This window comes from Vespa crabro, chromosome 3 (assembly GCF_910589235.1).
Source record: "Vespa crabro chromosome 3, iyVesCrab1.2, whole genome shotgun sequence".
In the NCBI taxonomy this organism is placed as follows: Eukaryota; Metazoa; Arthropoda; class Insecta; order Hymenoptera; family Vespidae; genus Vespa; species Vespa crabro.
In genome coordinates this window covers 426,115-453,483 of record NC_060957.1, presented here as the reverse complement: position 1 = coordinate 453,483, position 27,369 = coordinate 426,115, and the positions used below count along the sequence as shown (strand labels likewise).

General features: G+C 31.1%; 1 protein-coding gene and 1 long non-coding RNA gene across 6 annotated transcripts in view; one reads left to right on the top strand and one right to left on the bottom strand.

The window, feature by feature from the left end:
• The window catches only part of LOC124423129 (inactive dipeptidyl peptidase 10), an 81,482-nt gene that overhangs the window by 27,147 nt on the left and 26,966 nt on the right, over positions 1-27,369 (top strand). Inside the window, exon 1 of one of the 5 annotated variants that reach the window (XM_046960556.1) lies at positions 7,689-8,075. The exons of the other annotated variants lie outside the window; for them this stretch is intronic. The gene's annotated coding sequence lies outside the window, so the exon portion shown is untranslated. Of the gene's footprint in view, positions 1-7,688; positions 8,076-27,369 lie in introns of those variants that run through there. 5 annotated transcript variants of the gene reach the window in all.
• Positions 58-27,369, bottom strand: LOC124423132. The gene is made up of 3 exons (XR_006942018.1): positions 27,230-27,369; positions 26,675-27,098; positions 58-362 (listed from the first exon to the last, which is right to left on the bottom strand). It is a non-coding gene; the product is annotated as an uncharacterized LOC124423132 (long non-coding RNA).

Sequence of the window (27,369 nt, the reverse complement as noted above, 5' to 3'; positions counted from 1 at the left end):
GTAAAACCCGTTGTTTTCGGAAATGTGTTGAGCCGGGCAATAAATAAACAGAGAAAATAAACTCCTGGATAAAACGAGCCATTTGTTGGCACCTACCCTTAGACATTTCAAGCTTAAAGCAGTAAGATAACTGAGTCTTATTGGCAACACTGATTCTATCTCACTTGGTGGTAACCAATATAACTAACGATACATAATAACGAAACACGAATATCGCAATCTTTGTATCTAAATACTTCAAATTACAAGTATAAATTCACGAAGTACCTTTTATCACGCATCTTCTTCACGAGCTCTCCAGGATTCATGAAAGAAATTGCATTCTCCCGTTAACTTGTGGGAACCCAGTGAACGGTATTTTGCTGAAAATAATCGACCAATTTCAAGCCATGTATACAATACAACGATAGGTGGATAGCGTGATAACGAAATGCGTTAAATTTTTGGTCATATTTTTCATAGAAATTGAATTTGATATATTTGACATACAAAGTGTTAAAAGTTCTACATTAATCGCTATTTATTTTCTATTAATCTAAATAATAATAATAAATCAAAACTATTTAGATTCAGATAAATCTGCTAAATAGGTCTGTATTTGTAGGAGGCAACACGTTTCTATTATAGTCCTAATATCTCGACTCGTGTGTCTCTGACACATGTTAAATGCACGACACGTATAACGTTTTTAAGTGACAGTCAAATATTACATGGCAATTAGTGATGCATCATCTAGTACGTGGTCGCATGCATAATTGCGACCTGTTCATCCTGTAACATAATTATAATACACCGCATCTCTGTGGTCGAGTGTATAATTACGATTGTAAAATAAATCTACCGTAAGAATTTATTAATCGTGAATGTGCACTCTCCATTTATACCAGAGTCCATGATAAATCCTATTGTTTTATTATTATTGCGTCTATTTAATAAATAATACGAACTTTTGCATTATCAACGGATAATAATATCCTACTCCATCGTCGTTTTAATTTTAATATTTAAAAATAAAAAAGGATTTAGATCTTGTTAGGTCGAATTATTCATCGAAAAAGTGAGAAAAGAAAATTCTGTTGAAGTTATGGGGACTTTTAAATCTTAACAATTAGGTCAGAATAGAGGCTCTCAAGGAACAATGATATTCGATCTGGACAATTTAATTGGCGCCGGTTTTCGCAACACTCTGGGAGTCCAAAATGAGAGGATGAGTGCCAACCTCTCGACATTCGAAATGAAGTATTAAGAAGCGCACGATAGGGATTGGCTTTTAGTTCTGCCAACAAGAGGATGAAACGTAGAAGATGCGAGAGAAACAGGGAAGGTTAAAGAAGAAGGGGAATTGGCTAAAGGCGAATTTTGGTTCCATTCACATTTGGCCAAGGAAACTGAGGGAGAAGATGGGCAATTGAATATTCCACGAAAAGAGAGAGGAGAAAGGAAAATGCAGGAATAGAAACTTCCCTACGATTGTTCCGAGTCCGTGCTCCATATTCACTCTTCTTCGTCATCTGCATATCGAGATTTCCGTTTTGATATCGTCATCGTTTCTCTACCTTCTTCTTCTTTTTTCTTTTTTCCCATCCCCTGTCCCTTCCTACCCCCCAACCCTCACCCATTTCATCTTCGAATCTCTTAAAACTCATGCGAGAAAAATTGAACGGGGGGGGGTGGAAGGAAAGACAGTATTCGAGAGTACTCTACGCCTATCGTGAATTCTGAATAAGAATTTAAATTAGACCCTTTCGTTTATTCAAGAACAACGACGGTCACTATCTTTAACGAGTTCGACTTATCACAATTTCATTCTGATATTTATTGTACCATGAATATTTTCTTTTTCGGGATCTCTCTTCTTTCTTTCTTTTTTCAATTTTTTTTTTCTTTTTTTTTTTAAACCTATGATTTCTTTATATTTCATAGATAATAAAAAAATGTTGATATTGTAAAAACCATCGATTCACACATTTCAATTCGTTCTCTGTTCAGTATCTGTTCAGTCAATTTAGTCATAGTTCAGTTTAATTCATTTATATTCACACACATCAGTTCAATCTACTACCAGTCAGATAGTACAGATTCTACTCTGTAGACTTTGAGAGGGTTAAAGGTAGGATTGGGCGGAACGATCGAAAATCATTTGTCCACAGACAAAAGACTGCAAGGTAAAAAAAGGTCAATTCTTCACACATTTCGGTTCAGTTCGTCCATGATACGGACACAGAGGCAAGAGGTTATTTTCATCCTCATCTCCTATCTCCCACCCTTTAACATCTTTTGTATTAGGTTTGGACATACTGTATTCTTTTCTTTTTTCTTTTTTTGGCTTCTTGCCGAAACATCGCCTTTTCATATCAAATTTACATTATCAAATTCACACACTCAAATATTACCCACTTTACATTTTATAAAAATTTCAAGTGTCATTTAATCGATCTTTTAAATGTCATTTTAATCAAATTTTGCAATTAATCGTAATGTATATTTATTTATTTATTTTTTTTTTTTACTTCTTAAATATGTCAAAAAATAAAGAACATTTTCATCGTATTTGTTTTTTTTACTGCCGAAAAGACAAATGATTCAACGTGCGAAAAGTGTTTCCAAAAATTTAGAGAAGAAATCTTAGATTTAGTGAAGTGTTTCCAAAAATTTTAAAATGTCAAAAATGCGTTTCATAAAGAACGATAGGATTAACTGATTACAACAAAATTTTATTAAAATAACAACTGAAACGTCACTTTAAGATAATATTTATGTGCGTGAAATTGATAACGATAAGAGACTGATATGTCTGAAGATTATATATAGTGAATTATCGAGAACGTTAAAGATGGATACAAGTGGAACGATAGAAAAGTTATTTTATTTATAGATAGAAATTTTATTAGAATTCCATTAAGCATTTAAAAAAAAAAAAATATTGTGAGAACAATATACTTCGGAAAGCCATTTTTTTTAATTTTTTGTATGATAGACAACGGAGTTTTATTTAGTGAAGATCTTTTGTCTATTTTATATTACTTTTCTCTCTCACACACAGACATTGGAGAATTTAAAAATATTTCTTGATATGTATTTTTCGCAAACATAATTGTCGACAAAGTAAGATATAATGGTTCTGTTCGCTACGCGATATTAAACGATTAATTAATAATTACTTTGAGGGAATCTATCGGAAATTTGCGGTATCACGCCTGCAGGGAGTGTCTTATGGCATCACCAACGCGAAAAACATTGCCTCGTTATAACTTTCGATAGAAATTAAATTTTAATTCTATTTAAAGTTGAGCACTTGAAATCGTGACACTTGTTTTAAATGTATGCGTGTATTAATTTTGTTTTTACTATAGCGAAAAATTAATTAATTTAAATATTATATATCAAAATTAAACATACTGTTTGACTCTATGGATATTAATACCTTAAATTTTAGATTAATCATTGGAAAAATTTCAAAGTAACATGCATTTAATTATAAACACAATTGTGTTAAGAATTAATGAAATAACCGATTTGATTTAATCGCTAATTTTACAAATATCCTTTGTGGAACGTTAAAATGTTTTGCTTAAAATTTTCGAACAAATTAAAAAATTAATTTCCATACTGCGAAAATTTCATTATAAAAACTTTTATATTTAAAAATAAAAAAATTAATCGATTACATTCAAATTTTACATATAAATTCTATGAAAGTGTTTTCTGTAAAGTTTCAAATAATTTATTTAATTAATATCGGAAATATAATGCGATTATATTTCTTCGATTCTATAAATCTTATCATCATAGTGTATGTAGTATTTTATTTATTCTATAATTTTAATCATGTTAAATCGTACTTCGATATCAAGTCATTTTTTATATTTTCTCCTACCCCTATTTTCCTTTTGCTGACGTAGAATAAAAACGAAAAGGTTGCTATTTATTTCAACAACAAAAAGAACCAACAAGATTAATACGACCATGATTTTCAGTTCAATTGCTGAATTTACAGAGAAATCCAGGAAAAAGTTTTTTGTATAAATTTTTGCCTTATTTTGAAAACCCACGTGATGTTGAGGTTTAGCGTGTACAAAAAAAAAATGGAGATATTAATTAAACCTGTCGCAATATGATATATTTTCATACGACAATGCATAGGACATTTTGTTCTCTTTTTACGTCTGATTACGCAATACGAGGATTAATTGACAAATTAAAAACGAGTTAGAATTTTGTCTGGTAAATATTTTACAGGATGATATTAAAATTGTGAATTACAGGCATACAATGTAATGATAAGAGAGAACGACGAAGATTACAGCGTGTCAAAGTTACCAAGACAATAGCCAGCCAATTACAAAGGGTTGCGGAGTTATTTCATTTTCTGTTTCAGCACGCAAAGAGGTCACTAATCCTTCGGGAGGGATTTGCATTTTTGGGCTATGCCGATAGAACGCCGAAGCTTTTACGTTACCCTTAGTAAAACTAATTTACCATTTAATTCGATTGCAATCGTGCGGAACGGCCGACTACTTTTTATTACATCTGTATCGAGGTAAACAAAATTTTCGTTCCCATTTTCGTTTTCAATTAAACGATAAAACAATAGAAATGAACGGTAAATTTGTCAAGTCCGACACGCGTTACGTTACGCGTAAAATTTTTGATCTCGATATGTAAGCATTGTAAACGTACGAACAGTAAATTAACAACCTTAATAAGCTACATAGTTTGAGAGCTGCTCTATAGTTGAAGTTTAATCGAGTCTAAACGGAGTAATTAATAATGAAGGGTGTACGATTACTTTTCTACGAATGATGTGATATATCATGAACGTGTACAACAAGATAATATTTAATTAGCAAGAAAGCTCGATCGACCATTAGGATAATCTGTATCTGGCTAATTTTCCCGAGAAAATTCAAAATATATCGTCGTGAACGTGGATAAAGAAATTAATATAATAATAATCTTCATCTCATTAAATTTCCGAAATATCCCACATCTTCGCTCTTTTTCCTGTCGAATTATCAAATTAATACGATTCATAAGAGAGGAAAATTAACGATCATTTTCGATGAAAAGTTTTCCGGGAAAATTTATTAGTCTAACTTTTCGGACAGTAGTCCTCGAATCTTATACGATTTCAAGTACTTCTAATAAAATTCCTTAGATTGAAACAAAGTTTAGAATATGTTCGAATAAACTATGGATATATCTAAAGAGATTTCTTAATTAATTAATGAGATTCGTATTGAGTTAATTAATGACATTATAAATACGAATTAATCGATCTCTCGATAAAATTTAGCCATGATAGAACAATAATGAGATTCAAGGATCTATTTAATTTCGCAAAAAAATTGATTAATGTAAAAGGAAAAGATGATATGAAAGAATAGAAAATCAATGGGAAATCTCAGTGAAATTCTTAAAAGAAAGTAAGATGACGTAAACGCACACCTGTTATGTGGCTTTAATCCATTCAAGGGAAGCTGACAAGACAAGTGCAATAGAAGCAACGAAGCAAAAGCTTCGATTCTGACCTAGGAGTGACCTAGGGCCAAGCCTAGTTTCCATGACGATAACAAGCCTCACCTGAAAGGTAATTTTGCGATATATCGCCTTGAAAAAGAGATACATCGATCTTTGACCCAAAGGAAAACTAAAAGGATAAGGGATAGAGAGAAAGTGTTTAATCCCTTTTGATTTTACGTTTGAATGATGAGCGTTCGACCATTCATGATTTTCGCTTCCATAATGGCATAACCCGTATGCAGAAACATATCTCCATGAAAGCCGAAACAAGAATGAAGGATTATCTGGAGACTAATAAAGCGTTATCTTGTAATACAGTTTAGATTTATTAACTGATCGTTCAAGAGATTCAACGTACGTGCATATATCTATATATACATTTTTCCCGTTAATATTTCAAATCGATTTCGATGACCACAGAAAATTTATTATCTTTTTTTCCTTTTTATTTTTTTTTCTTCTTTTTTATATGTATATAAAATAGCATACAATCGATTTTTGAGATTGCCGATATAAGAGATCATTTGAATAATAACGACTAAAGGGATGCGCGAAAACAGATCTTTCGATATTACAGGCTATAAATAAAGTCGAGAAGACGAGTAGGAGCGACGAAGAAATTACGACGAGTCGTTCGTGTTTGTATTTTGTCGTGACTAATTTTATCGAAGCACTTGACAATTCTTAAGGTCGTTCTTCTGATTATTTCTGGAAACTTTCAATCGAATCTTGATGAGATCATTTGAAGATTTTTTTTTTATTAAGAAAATCAAAGCTCTCGATGTATGTAATTACGTTGCAAAGCCGTCATAATGGTAAGGATTTTTGAATAATTTAATATAATACGATGGAGGAAATATTAATGATATACGTGGTATATATTCTTTGAATATTTTCCGAAATATATGATCGCGAGGGTAACATATGTATTCGTCTGAGTTTAGCCTAGGTCGGAGATAGAAACGCATAGCCCATCGTTCTCTTGTCTTTCCTTAAGATTAATATTCTCTGCTCGAAGAAGCTGCAACGTGAAACGATGATGCACACATTGCTACGACCAACGGTAAGTGCACATATCTATTTTGGAAAAGGGAAATTGTGTGGCACATAGTGACACCGAATGCCTACTACCTCCTTGCCTAGGAATGATATTTTAAGTTGTAGTATATCATTTTGGCTAGTTTCGAATAGTCGATTCGTAACGATTCGAATTTTTGGAATTCAAGTTAATTTGACATTGTCATTATAAAATTTCATACAAGACTTTATTTAGTTAGAATTTACGTGGTCATCACGTGGATATTAATTATTTATATAATTTTTATCTTACAAAAATTACTATAAAATTTTTTAATCAACTTTCCATGTATGATTGGACGCGTTGAAAAATTTCTTTAAATTATAGAAAAAAAAAAGAAGAGAAAACTTTTACATTTATACTCTTATCGAATTTAACATTTATAATTAATAAAGTTTCTCGAAGAAAATATTATGTCTACGAATGTGTTTGAAATTGAACTTATTTTAAGCAGTACTTAAAAATTCTTTGCTTTGTGTTTTTATCGAAGGAGAACATTTCAATAGAAACGACAACTTTGATAAAGAATATTGAGAATAGGACATTGAGATAGTAGAATATGAGGAAATTGTTATTTGAGGTAATTTTTCATAGGACTTTCTCTCTCAACGTTGTTCAAAATTGTCGCTCGTACGTTTTCGCTTACAGTAGACTCTAGAAGGGTTATTTCCATCGAATCATTCTTGAAGCTATTGCATATGACAAAAGAGAGAGAGAGAGAGACTACATTATTTTCTTCTCTCTCTCTCTCTCTCTCTCTCTTTCAGCATCTCTTTTATCTCTTTTATTTTCCTCAACGAAAGGGAATATACCAAATGCTTATTCTACAAACTTTCTTCCTTCTTTCTTTCTAAATCTATATTTCTCTGTCTATATTTCGATCGAAACATTTACGAGTGCAAGAAAAACGTCTGTTAGAGATTCATACGAGCTCTCTGTAGACTCTTGCAAGATACGTGGATGTTCAGATAAGTTGAAAAAGGACACACACAGAGAGAGAGAGAGAGAGAGAGAGAGAGAGAGACGAAGATAAGGTGGGATAAAATGAGACATGAGACGAGTGTTTATTCAGTCGCAAGCATGGAGCCGGTCACTCTACTTCGTGAAGAAAGTAGCAAACTTAACGTTTTCTAACTTTTATCACTGCGCAAAAATTTCTTCGGAATTTCTTTCTCTCTTTTTTTTTCCTTTTCTCTCTAACCGGACAGACGATATACTTAGACTTACGATCGGTAAAAATCACGATAACTATCTACGGTACTTCTATTAGCCAATAGTTCCATCTTCGCTAACGTTGAACGCCTTTAGTCGATTAGGAAATATTTCTCGAGTCAAAGTGTAAGGGTTCGTTTTTGTGACCATTCGTGAGCCATTATAGTTATATCGAAAAAAAAAAAAGAAAGTGGAAATCGATGATAGAGTTCCAGAGTTCTCTCGATTATTCGACATATATTCGAGAAATGATCTTTCGTCGGTAAGAAACCTTTCTCTATCTTTATCTCGATAATTCATGATTGTTCGAAGAAACAAAAAAGAAAAAGAAAAAAGGAAAACGAAGTAGCAATAAGAAAATATCGAAGGGAGTAGATTTTGAAATAAAAGAAACGAACGGGACACGTTCCTAAGGGTAAAACTTTTTGGAAGGGGTGTGAATGCTATTCGTTGATTGAGTTCAATGTCGTCAATTTATGACGAATTTCGATGACTGGTTCAAGAACAGGTATACTTCTTAAAAAGAGATATCTTTGGTGCATGCGCGCGCGCGCGTGTGTATGTGTGAGTGCGCGCGTGCGTTTGTGAGCGCTACTGAATTTTGTATTCGTCGAACGACGTTCGATAAAGAACGGGATAGCAACGAATTCGTCGAGTAAATTGTCGTCTGTGCAATCAGTGAGATCGATGGAGACGAAACTTCTCGAACGGTGGTGGTCTTCCTCTTCTTCGCTGCGAATTCAATTTTCTTGCGACGATGGTAAAGGTAAAAAGATAAAGATAGATAGCTAGATGGATGGATGGATGGATGGATGGATGGATGGATGGATAGATAGAAAGAGAGAGTCAAGGTACTTTTGATGAAAGTTCAACGCGAGAAATGAAAATGCCTTTCTTGCATTGTCGGACTGACATCGACTCGACTAAATCCTTTATTTTCTTTATCGCAAGTAGACGCTACTTTGTCAATTTAATATCGAGTACAGCTTCAAACGTCGTATCGAGATGATATAGAGATATATCTACTTTAGAACGATTATGAGGATCTCTGCAGCTGGTATGATCCGGATTCTCTTTACGGTCTCGCCTATGGTCGCTGGAAATTTTATCGATCGATAATTCCTTTTTCAGAATAATGGTTTCTGCCGTGACAGAATTTAATCAACGATTTATGAAAAATAATACGTCGTATATTTTAATGGTAATAAAATGTTACGAATTTTTCAACAAAATAAATTCATCATAGATATCTCAATTTTCATTTGATCTAAGCTAATTGCGAATTAGAAACTAATTGTTAATTTCAATTTTAATTATCGTGATGTATCGAAAAGCTTGAGTAAATGGATTATTCGCGTAGTAATATTTTTAATTAGTACACGTACGATAAATAATAATTGATTCATTCATTTTCGGTTTATTCCTGTTATTTAAAGGTAGTTATTAAATTTCATCAAATTCTTTAGAAAGTTAAATTCGTTCGAGGAACTTGTATCATTGATACAAGTATACTATCTATAAAGGAATCTGTTTAATCGTGCTCGACTAAAGTTCTTAGGTACACGCTCGAAAGTACACGTGCTACGAATTCTATTCTATTATTGTCTTCGCTTATTTTATACATCGAACAGGTGTCTATTGGCACTATACGGGACCACGTCCATTTCGCAGTCAACACACGCGATTTTCTTGGCAAACATTGATAGACTAAATATTTTTACCTTGACTTCTTTTCTTCGTCTTATTTAAATTTTATCTCAAGGTAGGAATGCAAATGTTTTAACAAATAATAATATCAATTTTAAATACAGATATTGCTACGTTAAATGAAATTTTTCTTACGTTCCTTTACTTGAGAAAGACTAAAAATTATTTATTTTTTAAATTAAGAAGAAAAATAAAATTTTATAAAAATTCGACATTCCATTGGCAATCATATTTATCTTTAAAAAATATATACTCCATATACAACTCGATAATCGATCGAGATTTTAAAATAAAATTAATTTTATCCTACCTGCGATTTTATAAAATTTGTCTCGAGGGTAAAATCAGCAAAATACCATTCCATTTGCTCTTCTTCGTATTTTATAAATTTTATAACGCAACTTTTAGCAATTAAATCGTTCATAAAATTTCCTTTATCCCCCCGTCTCTCTGGAAATGCGTTTTAATACGCGTAAAACATATTTGGTTGATTAGAGTATCGATAAAAAAGTTTTTTAAAATTCAGTTAAATTTTTTATTGCAATTCAATAGCTCTCAAGCGCAAAAAAAATCTTTTATCTTTTTGTAAATGTTTATTAATGTAAAATTTTTTATTGATATTAATAAATCCTTAATAATGTCAATGATGGATTTAAGAACTTTGGAATTAGTCTGACAATAAAAATTACTCGGATCTTTTTATTTATGGAAAATAATCCCTACACATGTACTTTTTATTTGAAATATTTTTCTTAAAATCTACTTTTAAATGTACTTTGTAGCTTCTCTACCAGTCCTAATAGTCTTTTATCTAATTTCTCACATACACTCATCTCAAATAAGGTTCGCACTTTCGTAAGTACCTTAGTGTCCATTACCTCATCTTTACACACATTCGTGCACAAATACCTTCGTACATCTATACACATCCGTATTTTCATATACACATACATACAAAATATATAACGATTATATACAATTTAAATATATCAGGAGTCCACATATTATATACAAATATAAGGCATATTTTATACGAATGTTTAAATAAATTTGTCGTGTAATTCAAATACTTTTTTCTATAGCAACACGAATTAATCTTATAGCATATTTAACGAAAAACGATAATTATTCAATAACATTTTGTTATTGATTCGAAAATTATTATTAAAAATACAAAACATGTCTTCTTCGGGATAATTATTTCTTTTCCATTTTCTCGGACTAATATCATATCAAGAATGCTTTTTCCACAATGCCATTATTATTGCAAAACCTTCTCCCAGAAGCCGTTTTTCTAGTCAACCATAAATTCCACTCATCGTCGACACCTCGGTATAACGTGGCGCGTTGAACGAGCCAGACAAATATAGAAAGAGAAGCATAGAAGAAAAAGAAGAAGAAAGAAAGAAAAAGAGAGAGAGAGAGAGAGAGAAAGAGAGAGAGTGTACGTAATGGTCTTTATCAGACTCACACTGTCTGTACCATCTTTGAGTTCAATCATCTCATTTACAAAAATAATATTTACAGTATATCAAAAGTTTAATGAATTTTTCCTATTTTGAATATAATACATTTATTATCATTAACAAAATTGACAAACATTTTTTATGAAATAAAATAAATGTAATTATTTTATAAATGATTTTATCGGACCACTTGAATTTAAATAGGAAGGAAATTGGAAATCTTTTAATTTAATACTAAATAAATTTACTTTGGGAATTGTTGTAAGTAGTACTTGTTCAAATCTGACTTAGAAGAGGAGTTATTCTCAAAGGCCGTTCATTGATCGTTCGTTCTAACCGAAGACTCGTCTTAATTAAAGTCGTTTATTACGACGATAAAATAGGAGCAAGCAAGCAAGCGTATAAGTACCTTTCTGATTTCGAGAATTAGCAAGTTAATTAGTTTTATATGTAATAATCTACCAATTATTATAATATTAAAACAATGCTGTTAACAAAATCTTTTACAAATGTTTATTACATCGAAATCATTGCATACACGAAGAAAAAGCACGGAAAGCTTTTTTTATCCCTTTTCTTTTTTTTTTTCTTAATCGAAAGGCCGAGAAAAATTGAAGGGATCTCTTCCAAAAAATTTTGTTAATTTTTCCGTCTCTGAATGTAGGAATGAGTAAGAAAAAAAAAGGGGTTAGAATGAGAGACAAGGAAGGAGCGTAAGAAACGGAAAAAAAAAGAGGAAAAGAAAGAATGTGAAAAAGAAAAATGAAAAAGAATGCGAAACAAGTGCTTGGTAGCTTTTATTTATTCTTTTTGCTTTTTCTTTTTTTTTTTTTTTTCTTTCACTTTTGTTGATTTAACGACTCTCGTTCTCGTACCGCGAAACAAACATCAGGTATATTACGAGCTCATAGCTTCCGTCAACCCTCTTCCCATTTTCCCCCATCCCCCTCCAACATCACTTTTTCGCACCAGTATAATCGAGGAAGAAGAAATCAAATAAAAAATCGCCGCTTCGTTTGCGCTCGATGAAAAAGAATTCGATAAAGAATAAAACGGTATTACAGGATGAGGAAGGAAGGGGGATGGGGTGGGGTATGGGAAGTCATCGGTACGAAATTATATTCGATATTTCATCAATATCGATCGATGTTCTCTCGCGATTTCTTTGCTTTCGTTTTAATCGGAAACTAAAGCTTAGATAACTAGGAAAAGATTTCAAAAATTTCCTTCTCTTTTTATTTTCTTCCTTTTATGAAATTATTTACACGATCGATTTACACTCTGACGTTGTTGTAAATGCAATGTCAAATGTTATAAATTGTCTCAAAAGATGCGGAGCAATATGTCATGAATTTTACTTTTGAAGAAAATACGTATAGTATGCATATGCACATACACGCGCGCGCGCCCGCACACACACACACAAACACATATATGTATGTATTAAAAAATATAAAGATCTTTACTCAATGTCCTGTCCAGAGATGGTCGAATTAGAGACTTCGTATTACATTTCTCTTCAGAAATCGCTGACACGCTTCAGTGACAGATGACGAGTCTTCGGGGAATCGAAGACCTCGACGGTACTACCAGCATCACCGTCGTTCAAAGATATCTCTGATCGAAGGGTGTGAGGGTTAAAAGAAAAAAAAAAAAAAAAAAGAAACAGAGGAAGAAAGGGTGAAAGAAAAAAGCCAACGAAAGGGAGCTCCTTAAGCTCCCCTTTCATTCGCGTTACCGTTATTAATTTCGCAACGAGAGGAGAGAGTGAGAACCTCGAGAAAGTAAAAAAAAGGAGTGTCGAAAATTGGTATACTTTTATATGTTTGTATGTGTGTCTGTGTGTGTGAGAGAGAGAGAGAGAGAGAGTGAGAAGAGATATGATTTGAAGGCAACTTCTCCCTCACACCTTTGCTTCATCTCAATGTGCCAATCCGTGGACGTGGATATAGGCCTTTAGTCAGCGTTTTGGGAGAATCGAGCAATTAATCACACTCTCTCTCTCTCTCTCTCTCTATCTATCTATCTATCTATCTATCTATCTATCTAACCAACATTATTCGCTTTGTTGTAAGGACTCCGATATTATCTTACGATTTCACCTTGGCATCATATCTCTTTCGTCATCCATATGACATTTAATTTTGTTTTGAGACGTATAACAACCAATATATATTATATACAAGCGAAAGAGGTAGAAAAGATCCAAGTAGTAGAAACGAATGGGATCCAAAAAAGGATTTAGTTAGAAATACGTTTACCGATTGCTTGGATCATGCGGAAATTGAAAATATATAGAAATTTATTGTTTTATAAACTGTTTTTCTCCCTTTTGTTTCTAGTAGTTATTTTATAATATAAATTATTGGATAAGAGTATCCGAGGAAAGGAGAGTTTCTTTTTCTTTTTTCTTTATTACATTCACCAAAGTATTTTCAATTTATAATAGACTCTTCCATATGAAAATAAGTTGCTTGTAAATTACGTGAATATAGAAAAATAAAATTTTCTCGAGCAAGTTTTTTCAAATTTTATATGGATCGAGATGTAATGAAACTTTTTCAAAATAAAATATCAAGAAAGTTTTCGCTATATCTCGATCTTAAATTTTCATATATGAATAAGATTGATAATTAGTGTTATTAAGGCTGATTGAACAATTCGAATTTCTTCGGAATAAGAATTTTACATTAAACAAAGAATATACTTGGCGTCTTAAATAATTGACTGTCGAGCTGACTTGTTGAAATTAATTAATTTTCCCGAAGTCGCAATGCAAGAATAGAAAAGCTCCCAATGTCTGCTTCTGACTTTCTTTCAATATTACAGCAGCATTTATATAATACTTATCCTTCTTTATCTTTCCGGTTTTGTCTCGACCGTTTCCTCGGTCAAGGATTCATCTTATCGTTTCATTGTCTCTTTCTCTCTCTCTCTCTCTCTGCCTCTCTGCCTGTCTTTGTGTAGTCGTTGACAGGGAAAATTCGGTTGCCAAAGAATAGTTCCTTTTTGCATCAAGTTTTCACTAGCTTTTGAACGGAGTTGGCAACAGCAACCGAAGGAAGTTGAAATTTCCATGAAGTTGGCAGGAGTTGACCTCATCGAAAAGTTGCATAAAAATGATCAAGTTAAAACCATTTTAGCACGATAAATGCATTCGTTGATTTATTTGGTATGTTGTCCGTTCGCTCGAAAGCCTAACGAGCATAGTATTTTCTCGTTCATTCGTTTTTTCCATATTTCTTCTTCTCTTACTCTTATTGAAAAACCCTTCCATAAACCAGGTACTGCATCCATTGTATTGTTCCTCTTCGTCGTTCTACCTATTTTCTCCAATTACGTCGAGAGCGTTCGCAAAAAATAGTCGTCCGTCCTTCCGTTATGGTCAAACTTTATGAACTCTACAATGAATGATATAAAACGTTGATTCATTTTTTCGAACGAAATTACGCCCGTTGCGAGTCTTTAAAGAGAGAAGTCCATTGTCAACATAGAAAGGAATTTCCTCTCTCCCTTAAATTTTTTTTTAATTTTTATCTATCGTCGAAAAATTTTTCATCGAAATTATTTGCAAAATAATATACGTATAAAAGGATATCACGGAATGATAACAAATGTAAAATAAAATAAAATTAAATAAAATTAAAAAAATAATTCGAAAAAGAATAAAAGTGATCTATATCGTCTCTATTATCTGATCGCCGATGATATTTCTACTCACGATATTGTGCGGAGCAAATCGAAACTGGGGCATAATAATATCATCCCGCTTGTCCCGTTGGCATCGTCGCGAAAATGCATCGCGTTGGAACATAAATCCGAAAATCCGACTTCGATTTCGGCTGACGCGAGATACCTTTTTTTTTTGTTTTCTGAAAGTACATCCTGCTCACATTTCAACTCTTTTCCCTCCCCCCATCCCATCCCATTTCATAATATATCGCCTTTGTCACTTCGGAAAAAGCGAAATAAGTACTTTCAGTATGGATCGGTCGATTTATTTTCGTGATAAAACATGATTACGACGATAAAAATGTTTCCGATGCAATATCAAACAAAAATTTGCCCGTTCCAGCTGATAATATTTTTTTCATTATATCGTTATTCAAAATTATCTCAAGAATGATATCTATTGTTTCAATAGTAGACGATCTAACCGTAAGCACATCGAGCTTAATTCATTGTTACACGAGTCATGGTAGTAGTTTCCATTAAATCTCTTGTAATTGGAACGAGTACAATGCGTACCACGTGTCTTTGTAATAGATACTAACTACGACACATCACTATAATAATAGGATGAGAAGGAGAATGATGATGATAATAAAGGTGATGATGAGGAACCCGTAGAAGATATCTTAACTGTGCGTGTTACCATTAAGAGTAATTCGTTGATAATTCTACTTGCTCGAAGTCTTGAGGGTATTACACTTTATCATAGTAGGAGCAGATAAAATCGATACCTGAAGAAATTTTCTACTGGAAATGATATTTTTCAAATTATTTACTTAATTAGATCCTGAATTGCTCGTTTTATTATTCGAAATAATACTAATAATTATATTAAATTATATTAAATAATTATTATATGTACGTAAAAATTAAGTATCGCGCCTGGCAACATGTTACACTCCATACGTTCGATAATGTTGTGTTGAGTGCCATCTATCAGTAAGACACTTTCTTCTAGCTCCTTATTGTAGGCAATATATTCATCACGTTGGTATGAACGCGAGATCTATTTTCAGGCGTAATATTAACTAAATAATTATAAACAATCTATAAATATAAAGAGACGACTTAATCATTTTACGGCGAACAATAAAGGGCTTGAATATTTCATATTTAAACTCTTGTTTTAAATAAAATCAGTCAGACTATTAAAATTCTAAATGCGCAAAATCAGCTCTGATCCATTATATAGTCAATAATTGCTTTATTATTCGATAGAATGTTTCTTTGAATAGTATATGAAAAGATTAAACTCGGATTGACCCTGTTAAACGAAACATCTGTAAGAAAATAATATGAGAATAATTCAGAACGAGTGTTATTTTCCGAAGAAAATGTTTACAGTAAGATAATTCTCATTCTTTCCTTGGTCTGTCCAAGGGGAATGAGATTTTGCATGAGAACACGCGTTCTTCTCCAATGTTTCTCTCTGCCTATCTTTCCTTTTTTATCATTCCCTGTTTCCTCTTTTTCCGTCTTCCTATATCTCTATTTTCTCTTTTTCCCTCTCTCTCTCTCTCTCGTCCCCTTTCTTTTTCTCCTTTTCTATCGTGTACGTTTTCCTTCCTTCTTTCTCTTTTACTTTGTTCTTTTCGTGTCCTCCCGACTCGCAGCATAAGCGGCTTTTCTCAATACTTTTTCTCATCTTCCCTCTCTTTCTCTCTTTTTACAGACTTCCATCTTCGAACAATTCCTCTTTTTTTATCATCATCTTGTTCTTTTTCCTCGCTATTTCCCTTTCCATCGTATACGCATATCTACGTATACGAGGATAAAGATGTCTATCCAATCTTTCCCTATTGGCTCTATTAAAAAGCTAGAATTCTTTTATTTTATTCTCTTTCGTTATTATGTACGAAAAAATCACTCGTTTTCTCGTCCAATTTTTTCATTTTATCTCCCTTCCTCTTTCTTTTTTCTCTTCTCGTCGAGATACATCAACAAAATAATTTTTCCGCCTATAATAATTATATAGTAAATCTGTCGTTAATTACTTTTATCCGCTAATGACTTGTCCTCACATATTCTGATATAACATTCTATTCAAAAAATCAAATAAAATTTTTTATAAAATGTTTTGTATAAAATTTTTTAAATATAAATTCGCTTGAGAAAATTCAACGACATAAAACTATTCCCTATAAATATTTGTTGGAAAATGGAAATAATATAATTGAATTAAATACACGTTATAAATCCCTTTTAAGTATATATATCATATTAAACAATGATAACGCCAATCTTGATATCATTTAATTTTAACAAAGAAGAAGGTTTAATAATTATAGAGATAATTTCTAATTATTTTTATCCTCTTAAATAGTATTTCAAATTGTCGCAAAGTTCGGATCAAAATCTTGTTTTCGATTTGTTTGAATGAGTTAGATAAGCTGGCTAATCTTTCTTCTTCTTAACTCCTTCATATCTTCACGAACAAATGATAATTTTATCAGAGAAGTAACGCTCGTTCGTTTAACGAAAATATGATTCGATTTCCCGGTAATAAGCCGGCAAACGAAATAATAACCCGTTATAGAAATATCCTCATCCTCGTTCTAACTTTCTAGAATTTTTGAGGAATTTATTTGGAGCTTCTCTAGGAAAATAAAAATTAATATAAAAATATTTTTGAGTTTTTATTAGATTAATTTCGTTTAAATGTTACTATGTTATTAAATGAAACACGTATTACAAATTAACATTAATAATTTAATTTTTAGAATTTTTAGAATTTTTAGAACGAAATGCATTTTATAATATGAATTAATATATTTTAATATATTTTTATATACTTTGTAATGTAGATGAATAATTTAAACTTTAAAGCATATTATGTGTATATAATATTTTTGAATATATATATATATATATATATATATTCTAAATTAATGTTCAGAAGTATTTTTCTCTTATAAAATAAAATCATCGCGTCTTTAATTTCTATCTCCTATCTGTCTTCGATTTCATCAAATGGATCGCACTCTTCCAATTCAATATAAAGCGTCTTAATGCGATTTAAAAATTGAGAATCAAAATCGTTCGTATGAAATCGCATAGGCCTTTAAGATATTTCCCGAATCGTATGAAGTGCTTGTTCCTGTTTATCCTTTGTTTTCCTCTTTCCGTATCTTCTCAACTATATATCTTCCCTCACTCTCTCTTTCTCTCTCTTTCTCTGATATTCTCCCTCTCCCTCGGCCATCTTCTACTCCTATCCCACGGCCTCTCTCACACCAACGCGACGAAGTAGAGTTGACGTCAAATGTTCGAAAAGAAAAGAGAAGAAAGAAGAGGGAGTGGCGAGTGGCAGGCAGTATAGATCTCAATGCTTCTTGGCAGAAAGCCCATTCCATCCTCTTTCGATCCCTTCTACCCCTTTACCATCAAGTACTCGCTTCAGTCGGCCTTTCCTGTGCTGCAGAATCGAAGTAACGACGAACGCGCCACCCTTCCTGGATGTATCCATCCCTTCTACCCATGTCTAAGCAAACGCAACGTTGTAAATATATATGTATATTTATGTATACACATATGTGCATATATATAATAAATATATACATATAACGTTATATAATATATACATATATATATATATGCATATACATATTATATATGTGTATCAGTCCTACATATATATATATATATATATATATATATATATATATATCAGTGCTACATATTATATATAAAGAAAAAGGGAGAGGGATGGGGTCGAACCAATTCGGGACGAATGCACCTTCTTATATCGATGTAGACATTTTCGTAAAAAGGAACTCTGATATTACCACCGCTCCCTACCACTAAAATTTACTCTATATTTCTTCCCCTGATTGTTCCGAAACATTTCTCATCGTAGAAATATATTGTAATAAAATTTTAATACTACTTCAGGTGGTGTGCATTTATGTAAATATTATACGATTCCCTAGAACTTTCTAACTCTCTCATAAATTATTTCTCTTGACATTCGTCGTGTATCTATTAACGTACGTCATATACGTAAATATTTCAAGAAGATTGAAAAAAAATAATTGACGATAAACAACGATATCTGTGTTGATAATTTTGGAAAATTTTGTTTTAAATATCGTGAGAAAAAGCCGATGACTCGAATTTAGCGACGAAAGCTTTGGGACAATTGGGAATTCCTGTAAAATCCTGCTGATAATAAAATTAGCATAAATCAGAGAGAGAGAGAAAGAGAGAAAAAAAGGGACAACTATTTCAGCGCTGATATTCATCTGCTATTAACGTCATTGAAAATATTGTTAATACATTTGCATTTTTCGTAGCTTTATCTTTTTCTCGCTTGCCCATAATTGTCGCTGGTCGGTAATAAATTACAGTGAATTGTCAATTTGAATGAAAGTGTTTAATATTTTATCATTGATCAGAAAATATTGCATCAATGCTTTCTTTCCTCTTTCTATTTTTTTTTCCTTTTTTTTTTTTTCTTCTATTGACAAACCCAATGATAACGACAGTAACGTCGAAGAATACGGTAATGTGTATACAAGTAGACAATGTTGTTTACTCTTTTTTTTTTTTTCTTTTCTATTTCACTCGTCGATATCGCGCTGAGAAAATGTTGCTGCGAAAGGTTTAAATCGATTTATAATAACTTTTATCACGTAATTCAAGTAACTGTTATAATAGTCTTGCTATCAATAATCTTTGAGAATTGATATCCTATAGAATTTTACATTGAAATATTTCGTACGTATATACGATATACCAAATGCATGTTTATATTAATCTAAATATATATATATATATATATATATATATATCTATATATATTATTTATATCATCCAATTGAAGAGTTAATCTATTTTTATTTATGCTATTAAAAGTTTTGCTCTATCAATAAATAAGTGAATCACGAAATGCGAAACAATTCATTTCTATTGTTACTTCAATGCATTCGTCAAACTGACAAAGTTTAAAGACTAATTCGAATCAAATCAAAGTTACAATGATTCGTAGAAAGGGAAAAGGGTGGGGATCGTGATGGGGGTTAAGTTTCAAAAGGTCTTTGACTTTCGAAAATGGAAGTGCACCAAGAAATACGCTAGGATTAAGTTTGATGTTAGAAATACCAAGATTTCGACTAGCCATTTCGAAAATGGAAAGTCCCTGACGAAACAGTGAAATATAATAGAAAGTTAAATCGTCTAGAGGATTCGAGTGGGTAAAAGAAAGCTTCAAGATTTAGCAAGGGAGGATTAACTTCGAGAAATGTACGACTGTTTTCTTCGAATATTCTAATGCAAACAGAGAAAACTTATCGAGTAGACCAAAATACGCAAAGTAATAATTTATATACATATATTCATCATCAATTTTTCTTCTTTTTTCCAAACCGAACCCAAAATGGTTCCCATCAGAAAGATAAAAATCGTATCGAATACTTTGTAATATCCTCTTTGTTTCCTTACATCAAACTTTTTCAGTTGCGATAGGGACTAGCCCTTTGTTTTCGATCGATTGTTTTTCTTTTCTTTTCATTTTAGAATTTTTTTTTTTTCTTTCTTTCTTTTTACAAGACAAAAACATATTTTTTAAAACGTCAAACATGTAATCTTCCAGATAGCTTACTTCGATAAAACTATTCTTAAAGTAATTTTCGAGAAACCCTCGTTCCTTCTCGGTCTTTTTCTCTTTATTCGAATTTCGACTCCCTTTGGGAACGGATCCAAGCCTTCTTCGCGCGCCCTACATTTTCAGATTAAATTGTAGGCGACTAATGCGCTATAATTGCACCAAGACGGTCGGCCGAGCGTCGTTAGAGTTTGATCCAGCGAGAATAAGTCGCGAGAAAATCTTTGTCGTAGTGATTCATGCTGTTCTTAAATCTAGTTCATTATATTAAATACGAATATCCTTCGCGAAATATCTATATCTTCATAAATATTTTAATTATATGTTCGAATTAATCGATTTTGTCCGTGCTTTTTAATTTCGAGAGAATATTCTTTCTCTTTGATAAATAATATTATTTAAAAACTTTGTATTGTACTTATTTATTATATATAATATGTACAATATATATATATATATATATATTTAATAAAAATAAATGCCTCGTTATTATGATTCGTTTATTTAAAAAACAAACTTAAGGGTTTACTCTTCTTTAAAATTAACTTTATTCCAAAAATACTTCCTCCTAGTGCAATCGCCTGCTTAAGACTTACCGGCCGGCCTTTTTTGTTTCTTTTTAGAGATGTTTCTCAATAGCGCCTCTTCTCTCAACTTTGCACGTGCGATAACAAAAACCCAATCGCGTAGTACGCACTTCCCAAACTCATATTTCATCCATACGATCTCCAGACATATACACCCACATACATACACATACATACACATATTTATTGATCTCTTGCATATATATTTATATATAAATGAAATTTATATAGATATTTGTTTAATTGGTATACTTATATTATTTGACTACAGATAATTAAAATTTATATCTTCGTCGTACACACTGGGGAATAATATGAAATCTTTGAAATAATTATAGATCTTCTTACAAATTATTGCGATTCCATGAACTACACTAGACATTGAAATAATATCAATTCAAATCGATTATAGGAAATTGTAGGAAACAATATAGATAGAACGATCAGTATAGATCAATGTGAAACAGGAATGGCGAATCTGTTGACCCGTGTGAAAATGTTTTAGGGATCTCAGAATTTTCCAAAAGTTTAACTAAAGTTTTCAGTGAATTATTAAAGAAAGAATCGAAATTTGAAATTTACAAAACACAAAAAGAAGATCTTGAAATTATCTACTAGATCAGTAGAATATTGTTATTTATTGATATTTCATTTCTAATCGTATCTCAAAATCCACGAAGAATTAAATTATCCGTTTAGATAATCCCGATATAAAAAAAAATTATCACTTAAAAAAAAATAGCAGCAAGTTTTACCCTTTGAAGAAAAGTTTCAAACAAAATTATACCATTTAATTCCGATTTCGCGTTTTCTTTTTTTATGTTATGACAGATTGATTAAAGAATTAAATATAGCATTCCTTTTTATTTTTTTAAATTACTCAGTTCAAATATTTGACTGATGAATAAGAAAATTTTTTTATTTGATTTCGACCCACCGCCAGAAAAGGTTCGCTATCATTGGTATAGACCATCTCGTGGGGTTGAGGAAAGGGAAGTTGGAGGGTAGTTGGGAGTTTAGAAGAAAGGGGATTTGTAAAAAGAGCGATCGATTCAGGAAAAGGGTGGTACAGCAGAGATATAGCGAAACGTTCGTTGGATTTGTAGCCGTCGAACGGATCGGTTCAGCACGGTGCCCGAGATTAACCATCTTGGTTACGAGCCAGCTAGCCTCTTGCTTTATTTCTGTGTCCCTCATAAACACAAGACTCTTCTATACTTCTCTTCGTCGTACTCTTACAGTTACCGTTCTTGCATTTATTTTTATGCCAATGTATCTTGACTATTACGAACTTCGTTACAAGACAGATATTACGTATATATACCTGTGCAATTTTTTTTTCTCTTTTGTTGCATATCATTACGAGGAAATTCTTTCGAGATGTCTATATATTATAAAAAAAAAAAGAAAAACAAATATGGCGACTGTCGAGCACGATGCTCTCTATGGTATTTCTTGATATAATGTAATTCGGGTAAGATTTCCCTGAGGGTGAAACGGCTCAGTCTCATATTTTTTTTTAAATATGATTCATTTTTCTGATGTTTTTAGTAATTGGACTGACAATTATTAGCAAACTTCATGAACATGTATTCTTTGTTTATTTTCAATTAAGAAATTAGATAAATTATTATTTGTAACATAGAAATTAAAAGCTAATAAAAATTTTCTGCTTTTTCTTTATATTATTATTATATTTACCAACGTCGATATTATCGTAGCATTATTGTAGAAATAAATAAATCATTATTGTCCTGACTCTAGATGGCTCGATTTTTTTCGAGAATAATTGACCTATTATAAAATTATACACTTTACGATGTAAATCTGTCTGTTTACTCAGGTGAATTCTTATTTTTTGCATTAATCATTTTTAATAGCTAACGTTTAATTCTGCGCTTTTTCAAATGAAGAATAACAACCGGAACAAAGTGTGTCTCATGCAACTGAAAAAGATATAAAGGAAAATAGAGAACCTGAAGCTATTTTACCTGGTTGCTCGCAAGCAATTAATAAAAAGACTCCCGTGACAGACACGTCAGGAACAATGTTAAATAAAATTAATTCAATTCCCAGTACAATCATCAAGTGTAGCTCAACGAATTAGAAAATATTGGATATGTTTAAAATAGCAAAAGTAACGAAAAGTGCTCAAAATTCAGACAAGCCCAAACGTAAATAGATTTTAGAGAAGTCATCTTCGGATGAAATTTATTCAGATTTTGTGACCCAAGAGTTTGAAGAAAGTTTTGAAGAAAAATATAATGCTGAATGCATCTGGTTTTAGGTGCAGTACAGCTGTACATCGAAATAAGACGATTGGATTCAATATGTGAGACGTGATAAGTGGCTTCACGGAGGATGTGCAATATTTTTGGATTTATATGGTCTTCATAAAATAGTTTTGTTTGAGCAAAAGGAATTAATTTTTTTCCTCTTACTTGCAAAATCTTTCTTTACTTTCTTTCTTTACATCGAAGTCATCTAACTTGGACAGTGAGATGGGCTAAAAAATTTTTATTTCTACGAATAAATACGAAATATAAATAAGAAAATATTTTTTTGCTTTGGATATCAATTAAATTTCTTTATAATGTATTGAACTTTAAAAAAAAAAAAAAAAAAGTAGCCCATCACCTCCATCTTACCCTTTATATTTATGATTTTTACAGTATTTGTTTATGCAAAAAGAAAGAAAAAAATTATTTCCATAACCAAGTTGCATCTTAAATAACTTCTAACTAATTACATATTTCTAATAATTTAATAAGAAACTTTTTTTAATGCAAGAAATTTTGAAAATAAGATATTCAATTGCATCTTCCTTATTTTTTATGATTAGATATATCGTTTTATTAGAATTACTGCTTCAAAATTAGGTCATAAATTAGATATCGCTATTTTCATTCGTTCTTTCATTTTCCCATCTTGTTTCAGCACAATATAGCTTCCTAAAATTATTATTAACACATGCGACGCGTTTAATAGCTTTGATCATCGTTACGGCGCAAATTTGATATTAATGAGTTGTCCCGTTTTCTAGAAACACGGCTCGAATCTGGTAAGTTTATATAATCAAAATTTACAATCGCTAATGCGTTATATCGAATGAATGATTTTTATAAATTTTAATAACGTCAAATGAAAATACAAAAGAGAAAGAAGTAATTATTACAAATAATTTATTAGTTTTTTTTTTTTTTAATAATTTAGACATTTTTTGATAGTGATCGAAATTAAAAATTAATTTGAACTTAATAATTTTATTATAGAATTCATAATAAAAAAATATATATTTAGTAATATTTAGTAATACTTTTATACGATATGTAGTTGTTACATATTTAATTGATTTTTAAATAAATTTAACTGATATTTAATATCGGTTTGTTATATCTGTTATTTGATATATTATTTCGTTGCAATGTTATCATGAATTAAGAAGAAATTAAGTGTTCTTTATTTTATTTGGATACAACTATATATCGATTTTTTATGTATACGTAAACGTATGGATTTTAATCTATGGATAAGTCTAAATGGAATTATTGATAATTGTAGGAAAATAATAAAAATTCATATGACGTTTTAAATTAAAAACTTGGAAGTACAAAAGAATACACAACAGATAGATATAGATATAATACAATGATTAAAGTTGATTCATGGTACTGCAGATCCGCAGGAAATTAGTTTTACTCATGAATCCGGAGAGAGCTAGAACAAAATGTTATATGAATTGAAAAACTAAGAACGTTTATTGGGACAATCAAAGAAGCATACTTCATTTAAACTTGAGTAACTTTCAAGGGTTATTCGTTTACATTAAATGAAACAGATAATTCTTTATAATTAAACGTAGTAATATTCATATTCTTTTTTATTGGATCTTCTTGAACTTTGATAAAAATCAAATTAAAATTACATATAAAAAGAATTTAGAACTTTTCTCTTAGAAATTAAAAAGTATTAAACGAAAATACTAACATGATCGAAGTTCTAAAAGTTACAAAACATTCTTATTAGATAACATTAAACAATACATTCGAAAGATCATCAAATATTGCGTTATTATCTGTAAAATTATAATATTTACTTATAAAGTTCAAAATTATCAGAAAGCTTTGTGTTTTGGTTAAGAACTCTCAATACTAACAGTCGATAAGATAAGAATCTACTATATCGATTCTTTGAAAATTCCTCAGTATAGTAACAAATAAAAGTTGTTCATCATCTTTCGCTCAAAGTATGTATGACTTCAGCGACAGATATGGACAAAGTATGAACTACAAGAGCAAGAGAGGAATGAGGTTATAAGATTGCGTAGGTTATACTTTATAACACTAAAAAATGATAATACTTTAATATTTAGTTAGAATTTGATTGAAAAGATTTTGAAAATATATTGAAGTATGCAGCCATTCTCCCGGTATTACTTAATATATTACAAGTAATACCGAGCCAGATCTCACCACGTGGAGGTTGCTGCATCTGGAGACCCAAGGACTAACGCTGACTGTACTCTAAATTACGCGATACCAGAATGATTTGTAACTTATCGATTCAGATTCCAATGTTTAACAGAAAGATAGTAAAGTTTATAAATAACAATTTTATAGAAATAAGAAATATATTATTTATATAAGATGAAAGTATGAATTTTATTTAACTTTAAAACAAAGAAAAATGAAAAATGTATGAAACTCAACTTTAATAATGAAAATGCAAATATCAAATAATTTTACTTGCATACACGGGGTAATGTAAATATGGGGCAACGAAATATTACGTCGTCTAAATTTTTCAAATCTACCTTTACACTTATCATTATAAGAGCATTTTAAATGACAACATGGCAAAAGTAAAATATGACTAAAAGCCATTCTCGAAATGATCTGAAAGAATCTTCGAAAGTAACTTAATGGCCTATAGTTATCCTCTTGAGGTACAGTTTGTAGAGCCTTTTTGGCATATAGCCTCTTCTTTGCCTTATGTTCTAATCTAACTGATCATCATTCAAAAAGTGTAATAATCAAATTTGATTCCAAATTGTAAGATATGAAAAAAACCTTAACACAATCTTAACGTATCTAAAAAGTATAAATCTTATCTTTTTGGAGAGATACCTTTTCACAGCATAAGAAAAACAGAAATTAGTAATATTAACTGCAGAAAATCCTGAATTAAAAATTGATTAACTTATTTTAGGACCTACGGACTGTATTGATTCTATCGATCTCCTATCCTTTTATCAATAACTTTACTCGACTTTTTTCATTTAAAAGCAATGACTCTATTGAAACTTTCTTTTCATCAACAAAATTGATTAAATATTTAATTAATTTTTATTAAAAAGTATAATGAAAAATCCGTGATGAAAAACTCCTTACAAGCGATTACTTTAATTAGAAAAAAAATCATTTCAATTTCCTTTGTAATCCAGAGACTATCCATCACGAATGTTTTTTTGCTCCTTCTTTATTAGAACTATTTAATATCGATTCTTTACTATTTTTGCGAGAGAAAAATATTTCATACCCCATTGAAATATTCAAATCGCAAATAATCATGAAATAAGAATATCCTATTCTAATCTGTTACATAAATCAAAAAATAGAAAACCATTCATGAGTAAATCTTCGAAGAAATTTACTCGTGGTTACTCAATGCTCTTCTATTAATTAATTACAATTAATCAGCCTTGCCAATTGGGATCTTTCGTTTTCGACATGATAGAGTGATCGGAGGAAATTAAAAATTTACTTACTATTTAAGAAGTTCTGCGATAGTTTCAAAACACTCTACCGCGATTTAGGTCGAAATTGAGGGTGGATGATTCGTAGGTGGTTGAAAATGAGGTAGGCCAACATCGCTATAGATTGAGATCCTCTTAAATGATACACTGACTCTAATACGTAATAGTTATCTTTTAACGGACGGCCACTGAAGTTTATTTCCGAAACACTATTGTCTTTTATAAATACAGTCTGTACGACTGTTAAAAAAGCATAAAACTTTACGAACGATCACTGACTCTGACGACTGCATTGCACGCAGTCGATGCAAAAACACTTGTTATTTAAATCGCGAAACGTGAACGAACAAACACTGCCTCTACTTCGCCTTATTTTTATTTTAGCAATACAAACAATCGATTATATCAATGCTTCGTATGTGATTGCGATGACGTTCTAAAACAGAAAAATGTAATATTATTATATGAAATAATTATTATAATAATATGAAATAGAATACTTCGCGATCGTTTCAAATTGTATAAATAATTCTAAAATAATGAAAAGTATGATTTATATAACCTTACCTGTTTGGAAAGAGACAGCTCCGATCTTTACTCGTCGAAGTCCAAAAGGAAACTGATTCGATAACAATCAAAGTCAGTGAGAAGGTCATTGTTGTTTAAGTAACTAAACAACGACCGCGCGTTTAAATTTTAATTCTATT